We start from the raw sequence: 7355 nt of genomic DNA on the forward strand, positions 1-7355 counted from the left end.
TCCTCTGTTAGATAAATGGTGTGTGAATATTTTCTCACATTTAGTAGGATGCCTTTTTGTTATAATGGTATTCTCTTTCACTGTGCAGAAACTTTTTTGTTTGAAGTAATCTCAGTTGATTATTTTTGCTTTTGTTTCTCTTGGTAATGGATAGTTTGGATCCTTATGGACACTGCTAAAGCCAGTATCTTGTGACTGTTTTGCCTATGCTTTTATTTAATTCATTTTATAGTTTGAGTCTAAAATTCCAAACTTTTAATTCATTTTGAGTTAACTTTTGTGCATGGTGTGAGAGAGTTATTAAGTTTCATTATTTTGCATATGCCTATTCAGTTTTCACCCTTCACCCTTCCCTAAGAAAAGTTAGGAAAGAAAAGACAATTATTTAATGGCTTGGATATAGCTCAGAAATTGAGTGCATACTTCTCATTTATATTACTCTGGTTTTGATCTCTCTCACTCACATAAGCCCACTACCTATGTACCTTAAATATTGCCTGTTATATCAGAAATACAATGACTAGTAGTACATGCAAAAACATATACACTGCTGTAGATTTTAATTGATCTAAAACCAGTTTGAACTGACCCTCCCAGATCAGCGGCGCCTGTTCCACTAAGGTTTGGAAGTTTTAACAACTTAGAGGTAATCCTTTTCTGATTGTTAAACTTTGTATAGAATTACACCTTTAAAAAGCTTTGTACTTTCTAATTTTGTACAGTGAAGAAAACCTCAGCACAATTTCTTTGATAAATAGAAATAAAGGCAGACTGCACACACATGGCACTGTTCAAATACAGACCAATAAGAGAATACTGCCAAGCTTTAGGGAGGGAATAACTGAATCTCCACAAGTGCCAGTTCTTTGCAGATAGGGCCACCTGTTGTTCCAGAGCCCCACCAGGCGTGACTCCTGCATACAGAATTTAAGATTACCACAGGGCGTGGCCCAAATACAAAACAAGCAAAGATTACTTGGGACAAAATATGTAAGAAAAAAAACATAGGCACCTTGGCTTGACAACAAAAATATGCTTGAATGTAAAATTGAGAAATGCTTTAGAGAGCTTTAGAGGTCAAGTGAGTGAAGAGAGTGGCAGAAGCCCACAAAAGCAACTCAAAATGATAAAGATTTTTGCTTAGATTTCATTCCTGAGATTTTGTTCCTTAGAGAGGAATAAGAATAATTGGTGCCTAACTTCTAGTAGTAGCATTGGATCAAGCAAAACATGATAGGAATACTATGATTTTTATATAGTGAACACTCGATAGCCAGGGAGACTGTTCAGATGTGGTAATGTCATAAAGATAACTTCAGAAGTACATAATGGCAGATGGTTTAATACCCAAATATCTTCTTTGAAAACACTTGAAGGATATTCTGTGATAAAAGAAGAAATAAATCCAGGAATAAAGGATGGAATGTGACAGAAAAAAAAGTCTATTATGGGCAGAATATTTGTGCCACCTTGCGTTGAAAGCTCCCCTCTGATTCGGTAGAGTAGAATAGTGACCCTTAAGGAGGCAACTAGGAATTAAATAGGGTTAAGATTTATTACTAATGTCATCCTTGGGAACAGGATCCTCATGAGTCTGAAGAGAGCTGGCTTCCTTTCTCCCCTTCCTGAAGATGCAAGAAATAGAGGGTCTACATCATGGGGTGATTCTCGTCTGTGCCCTCCATGCTGACTCCATAATCTTTGGTTTTATCTGCAAGACCATGCGAAGGAAAAATGTGCTGTTTTGGGTCATAGTCATTCATGATAACATTATGAACTGACATAAAAATATAGAATCTACCAGAGTTACTCTTACAGGAATTATTCCTAGTGGACTCAGTGAGCCATTTGGAGTGACAGGGTTTGAAATCAGATCAGCCACGTGTAAGGCGAGCACTCTACATGTTGTACTGTCTTTTTGGCCCCGTGTGTTTTCTTTACAGTATAAAGATCCTGAATTTTCTCCAATCTGATTTTCCAGTATCCTTTAGTTCACTCACATGCTTTCTTAAAATGAATGCAATGCAATCCTATGCAATGCAATGCTATCCTATGGATGTTTTGATCCTGAAAAAGATCGATAAGACTTTTTCTATAGAGTTGTAATTTCTGTACCTCGCATTCCATAAAGCCCAGAATATTAATATTTGATGACATCATGGTTAGATTAGTCTTCAGTTTCAGACTGGGCTGCCATCCCTTTGATATCATGGTGACTCTGTCTTTGTGGAGGGAATGCTAAGAGATAGAATGTGTTTGTCCTTCCTGAATTCACATGTTGAAATCTTAATGCCGAAGATGATGGTGCCCTGAAATTTTTCAGTCTAAAAGTCATGGCCTTCAGAGATGGAATTGTATTCTTGCATATAAGTTCCAAAAAGTTGACTGGCTTTTCTTCCACCCTGAGACAAGACAATTAAAATGTGTGATATAGGAGTCACTTATCAAAATTGGCCTCCACTAAGCAATTCTGGTGCTGTAATTCTGGACTTTGCAGCTGCTGGAACTTGGAGAAAGGCATTTCTGTTCTGTGCTGCTCAGCAGTGGAAATGGTGGTTATGGAAAATGTGATAGCTTATTGGCATCTCTGTACCCATGCCTCATCCCAATTCATAATATGGGAGCAACAATAACCTCCCAGACACTGGCCATCCTGTAGCTATACAAACACTAACTTCATACACTTGTCAAAAGAAAGCAAATGACACATTGTGCTTCCACACGAGGACCGCTTCCAGTGTGTTTGGATTGGGATTTGACATTGCCTATGGATCTTGTGTTTTCTTACTCTCCAGGTAATGGTCTTTGTATTGTGTAAAGAGCAAAGAAGCATGGCATGTGGTGAGCTCTTTCCTGATAACCTAGAACCCTTGCAAGGGAAACAATCAGGAGTTTGGGGATTTATTTATTTTTTTATATTAACATAATTTTTATTTTGATCATAGTGGCTTACATATTGTTGACAATAATATTTTAGGTACATATTTACATAAAATCAGGGGGGATTCCCATCACCGGTTTGTCCTCCCTACTCCTCCGTTTTTGTCCTACCTCCCATATCCTCTTCCCTCACCCCCAGGGCTGCTAGAATATGTGGTCCCCTCTGTACCTATCCTATTACTTAGTAGTCTTGCACCTGTTTGGTCCTGATGCCTCCCTTATTTCCCCCTCTAATTGGGGGGCAGGACTAGGTAGTTCAAGTTATGTGGTTTTGTTTGAAGAGGAGAAAAGTAATAAACTGGGGTAAAAGTCTAATACGCCGAAAATAAGCGGAATTCTTCTAGAGGCTCTCGTCATCGGTTTGAGAGATGAAGGAGAAAAAGAAGGTGAAACACTCCACCACTACAAAAAGAAGTGTCAAATATCTATTAAGGATTCCAACAATAATGCTAAGCACCACAAAAACAAAACAAAACAAACAAACAAACAACCAAAAAACGCCATGGTCTTGAGATAAGCAACATGGCAGAGCACATAAAGAGAGAAAAGAAGGGGCCGAGATAGCATGGAAGTAAGGTGTTTGCTTTTCATGCAGGAGGTCATCGGTTCAAATCCCGGTGCCCCATATGGTCCCTTGTGCCTGCCAGGAGCAATCTCTGAACCTGGAGCCAGGAATAACCCCTGAGCACTGCCGGGTGCTACTCAAAAACCAGAAAGAAAAAAAAAGAGGAGAAAAAAAGCTAAGTATAAGTGGGGGCAACAACTTCAATAACCACACCAAAACTAAGAAATCAACCAAAAATAGATAGGTAAATAAAAAATAATAATAGTACATGAAGATAAAAAATAATATATGAAAAATAAACAATGTTTTGTGTTTTTTTTCCCTCCTGCCCAGGCACAGTAAATATTGGGGTCATTCGAAAAGGGATTCACATGGCTTAAGAGATATGGGGTTTCTCTGCCCTTGGAGTATATTGTCATGGGATCAACTATAGACTCTGTTCATGATCCTTTACTCTCCCGGTGGTGCATTTGTGGTGTTTGGGAGACTTCTGCTCCGTCCTAGGTGATACAGTCAGACCTCTGTATCTAGAGATCTCAGTATCTGCACAGTTACAGGGGTGGGACTTATGATGAAGTCAGTCTTTGTGGTTATAGAAGTTCTGTTCCCTCAGTGTCATTTTAATCCATCTTCTGTGGTAGGTGGTCTTGATCTTGGCACTAAACCAGGGATGGCACCTAGGATAACGCCTTTCCTTGTGTTTCCAGAAGCCCCATTCCGTTACAGTTGTCTCTGCCAGACCTTTGGGACTGGGGATCATGGTTGTTGTGCAGGTCGTAGCTCAAACCCTAGACGAGGACTTTTTTATTGGTCCCAAGATATATACAGTCTGGTCATGGTTCTAGCAGCCAGTCATCTGTAAATCGCGATCTTGGTTTTTGGACCTACCAACGGGTGACAAGTCTTCTGATTTTGACGTATCGATGGCTGGTAAGGTAGGATAACCTGCTCTTAGGTCAAGTTGTTCCCATTTTCCTGGTTGTCAGGATATCGTATTAGAGCTGGCACTCGTTGGTGTTCCAGCAGTATTAAGGTTGTCCAGGATGGGGTTTGTTTCCTGCAGGTGTTGTGAAGAACTGTGCCGTTTCTGTGACTAGGATCCAGGGTTCATGGCTGGACGGATGGGATCTAATCTCCTGAGGTCTAAGTTGATTCCACATGACATATTTTCAAGGTAGGAGTTATTGGGGATTTATTTTTATACTACTTACTACATATGTCTTATATGCTCTCTGTGAAACAGCCTGTTTCATTTCCTCATGTTCTTTTCTCACTCATAAAAGAGGTGACGTATTTTTATGGTTGTCTCCTTCTATGATGACCAAAGCTAATTAATTTGAAATCAGCAGCAGCAGTGATATGGGTGTTTCTATCTATATACACACTTTTAATTTAGTATAATCATAAAAGATAATGGCAGCCAGCCATCATTCCTTTGAATAGTGGAGTTGAAGTTTCTTAATAGATGCTTTAGTAAAAATATTATCTAAAGGTAAACTGACATTTATCATCCAATTCTAAAATAAAGGATAAGGATGAAAAGTGTAATCTTCTACAGCTTTGTGCTCATATTTCATTGACTTCATTAAATTTTGCATTTAACTAATTTATTAGGAAATTAAATGGCAGTGACATTTGATATAGGCAGTTGCAAAGGTAAGGTTACATTTGCGTGAATCCATACTTGTGGTCTGCGTTCTACTTTGTGACAGTCCTTTCCCGTCATTCACTCACATGTGCATGACAGATTAGAGGGTGATATGCTCAGACCCAGGAGCTGCTCTCCATGGCTGTTACTATAGGACTGTATTGGATTGAGGAGGAAAGCACCTCATCACATGAATGCCAGTCAGATCTGCTTACAGACAGTGAGCCTTCTGTGGGTGCTCAGTTTCCCCAATTTGCTTGGATACTAACCTAAATGCTCATCATTTCCCACAGGCTACCAATGACACTTTGCAGCCAGTACTGTCCTTCCCTATAAGCTTGTTTAACAAAACCAAGAAAGGTCCAGGCCAGTGGGATGGTGATAATGGTCATGTTCTTGGACCTGAATACAGTAGGGCTCTGTGGGAAATTCAGGACCACTAGAGAGTGCTTGAGTCTGGGGTCCAGGGACCCATCATCAGTCATAGTTAAATGGAGTTTTTTTTTATCATGTTGTATTGTATGTAGTTCTGGAATTTCTCCACCAAGTGTTCTCTCTCTCACAGGCCTTAATTCATCCAGTGCTGACTTTTCTGACAATCTGGACTAATGTCTGGGTACTTGCCTATTCTTTTTCACTTTCTGACAGAATACTTGCTTCCCAAGATCTTCTTCCATTTTTCTCTCTTCTGACTCCTTTCTCTCATCCACTTCTTATTTGTGTTTCTTCAAACTCAATTGAGTTATTCATCCAAGACCTTTATTCTGCATTCAGTAGGAACATATCACCACCCATTTCCCAGAACTGCTGTGTTCTCTTCCTCTCATTACTATAGATCTGTGTTCTTATTTGCAGAATGTTGGAAAAAATCTTTCTGATTTCAGCATTCTAATATTTAATATTTAATCAACAGTCATAGTAATCAATGTTTTTTGTTTTATAATCCTGTTTTAGTGTCATAATCCTGAGTAGTGAGGGACAGAAATTATATTCTCAATTTAGCTTGGTCTTGTGACAGGTAGCTGCTACTAGTAGTCTGCCCAGAATTACCTGTGTGGCAGTCTCAGTAAGCATAGCAAGTATTTGCTTGCCACTTTGTTCTCCAGTTGTCTGTTGAGAGAAGGTCATAGCTTAGGTTGCCTTAGATCAAGGAGAAAGAAAAACACACTGTACAGAATTGAACACAACATACAGCCTAACAGAGTGCCTCAGGATCTGCTCAACTCCAGCTGATATAGCTTACATAAGAAAGAAAGGCTCAGTGTTGGACAACATTGCATGTTATTTGTTATGCAGTGAAATAGAATGCCTGACTCTAATACAGGCAGGGGGTGCGGAAGGAGGAAGTTGAGGAGCATTGGTGGTGGGAATATTGCACTAGTGAAGGGGGTGTTCATTTTTATAAATGAAACCCAACTACAAACATGTTTGTAATTATGGTGCTTAAATAAAGATATTAATTTTTTAAAAATTGGGCAATATATAACCCAATCCATTTCCCATTTAGAAATTATTAACTGGGTAATTAATATATGACAGACATATGCAGGTTTCATAAATAATTTAAATAAGTCAACAAGTTAACAGGCAAGGTCATTTTTTTTATGTTCTGAAAAAGCTGTAAGTAGAAGAGGCCGGGTGATATGTAAATAGAAGCTCTGGAATTGCTGTGAGAGGAAGTGCTTTCGTTTGGGCCTTTAGGACAAGCTCCTGAGAAGAGAAGTGTTAGCAGGAGGCAGCAAGGGGCAGAGGACAACAGGAGGACAGTTTGGCCATGGTGTTTTTCTGCCATGGGTAGGTAGCTCATATGCTAGAAATGAGCTTAGCCGGGAACGGATGTGTTTCCCATCCATAATCTCTAAAATTAACATAAAAAAGTATCTCTAGGGGCCAAAAGATAGGCTGTATGTAAAATAACACAGCATTGGACAGCCCCAGAGCCAGCCTAGAAAATAAGAGAGGCGATTAGTCTAGGCTGGACTTTCCTGCTAGTTTGTCCCAAGCCTTGAGGGTAGCCCAGCTGGCCTTACATGTGTAGCTGGACAGATAAATAGTTGCTCTTCCCTGGAACTGGATCCAGTAGCAACTTCTTTTCCCAGACCCAAGTTTTCCCCTGCAACTTAGAGAAACATCACCTTGATTTCACCAGATGCAAATAATCTTATAGTTTTCAGTGAAAGAATTCTTCTAATTCTTCTAGCT

The sequence above is a fragment of the Suncus etruscus genome, chromosome 8 (assembly GCF_024139225.1).
Source record: "Suncus etruscus isolate mSunEtr1 chromosome 8, mSunEtr1.pri.cur, whole genome shotgun sequence".
Lineage (NCBI taxonomy): Eukaryota > Metazoa > Chordata > Mammalia > Eulipotyphla > Soricidae > Suncus > Suncus etruscus.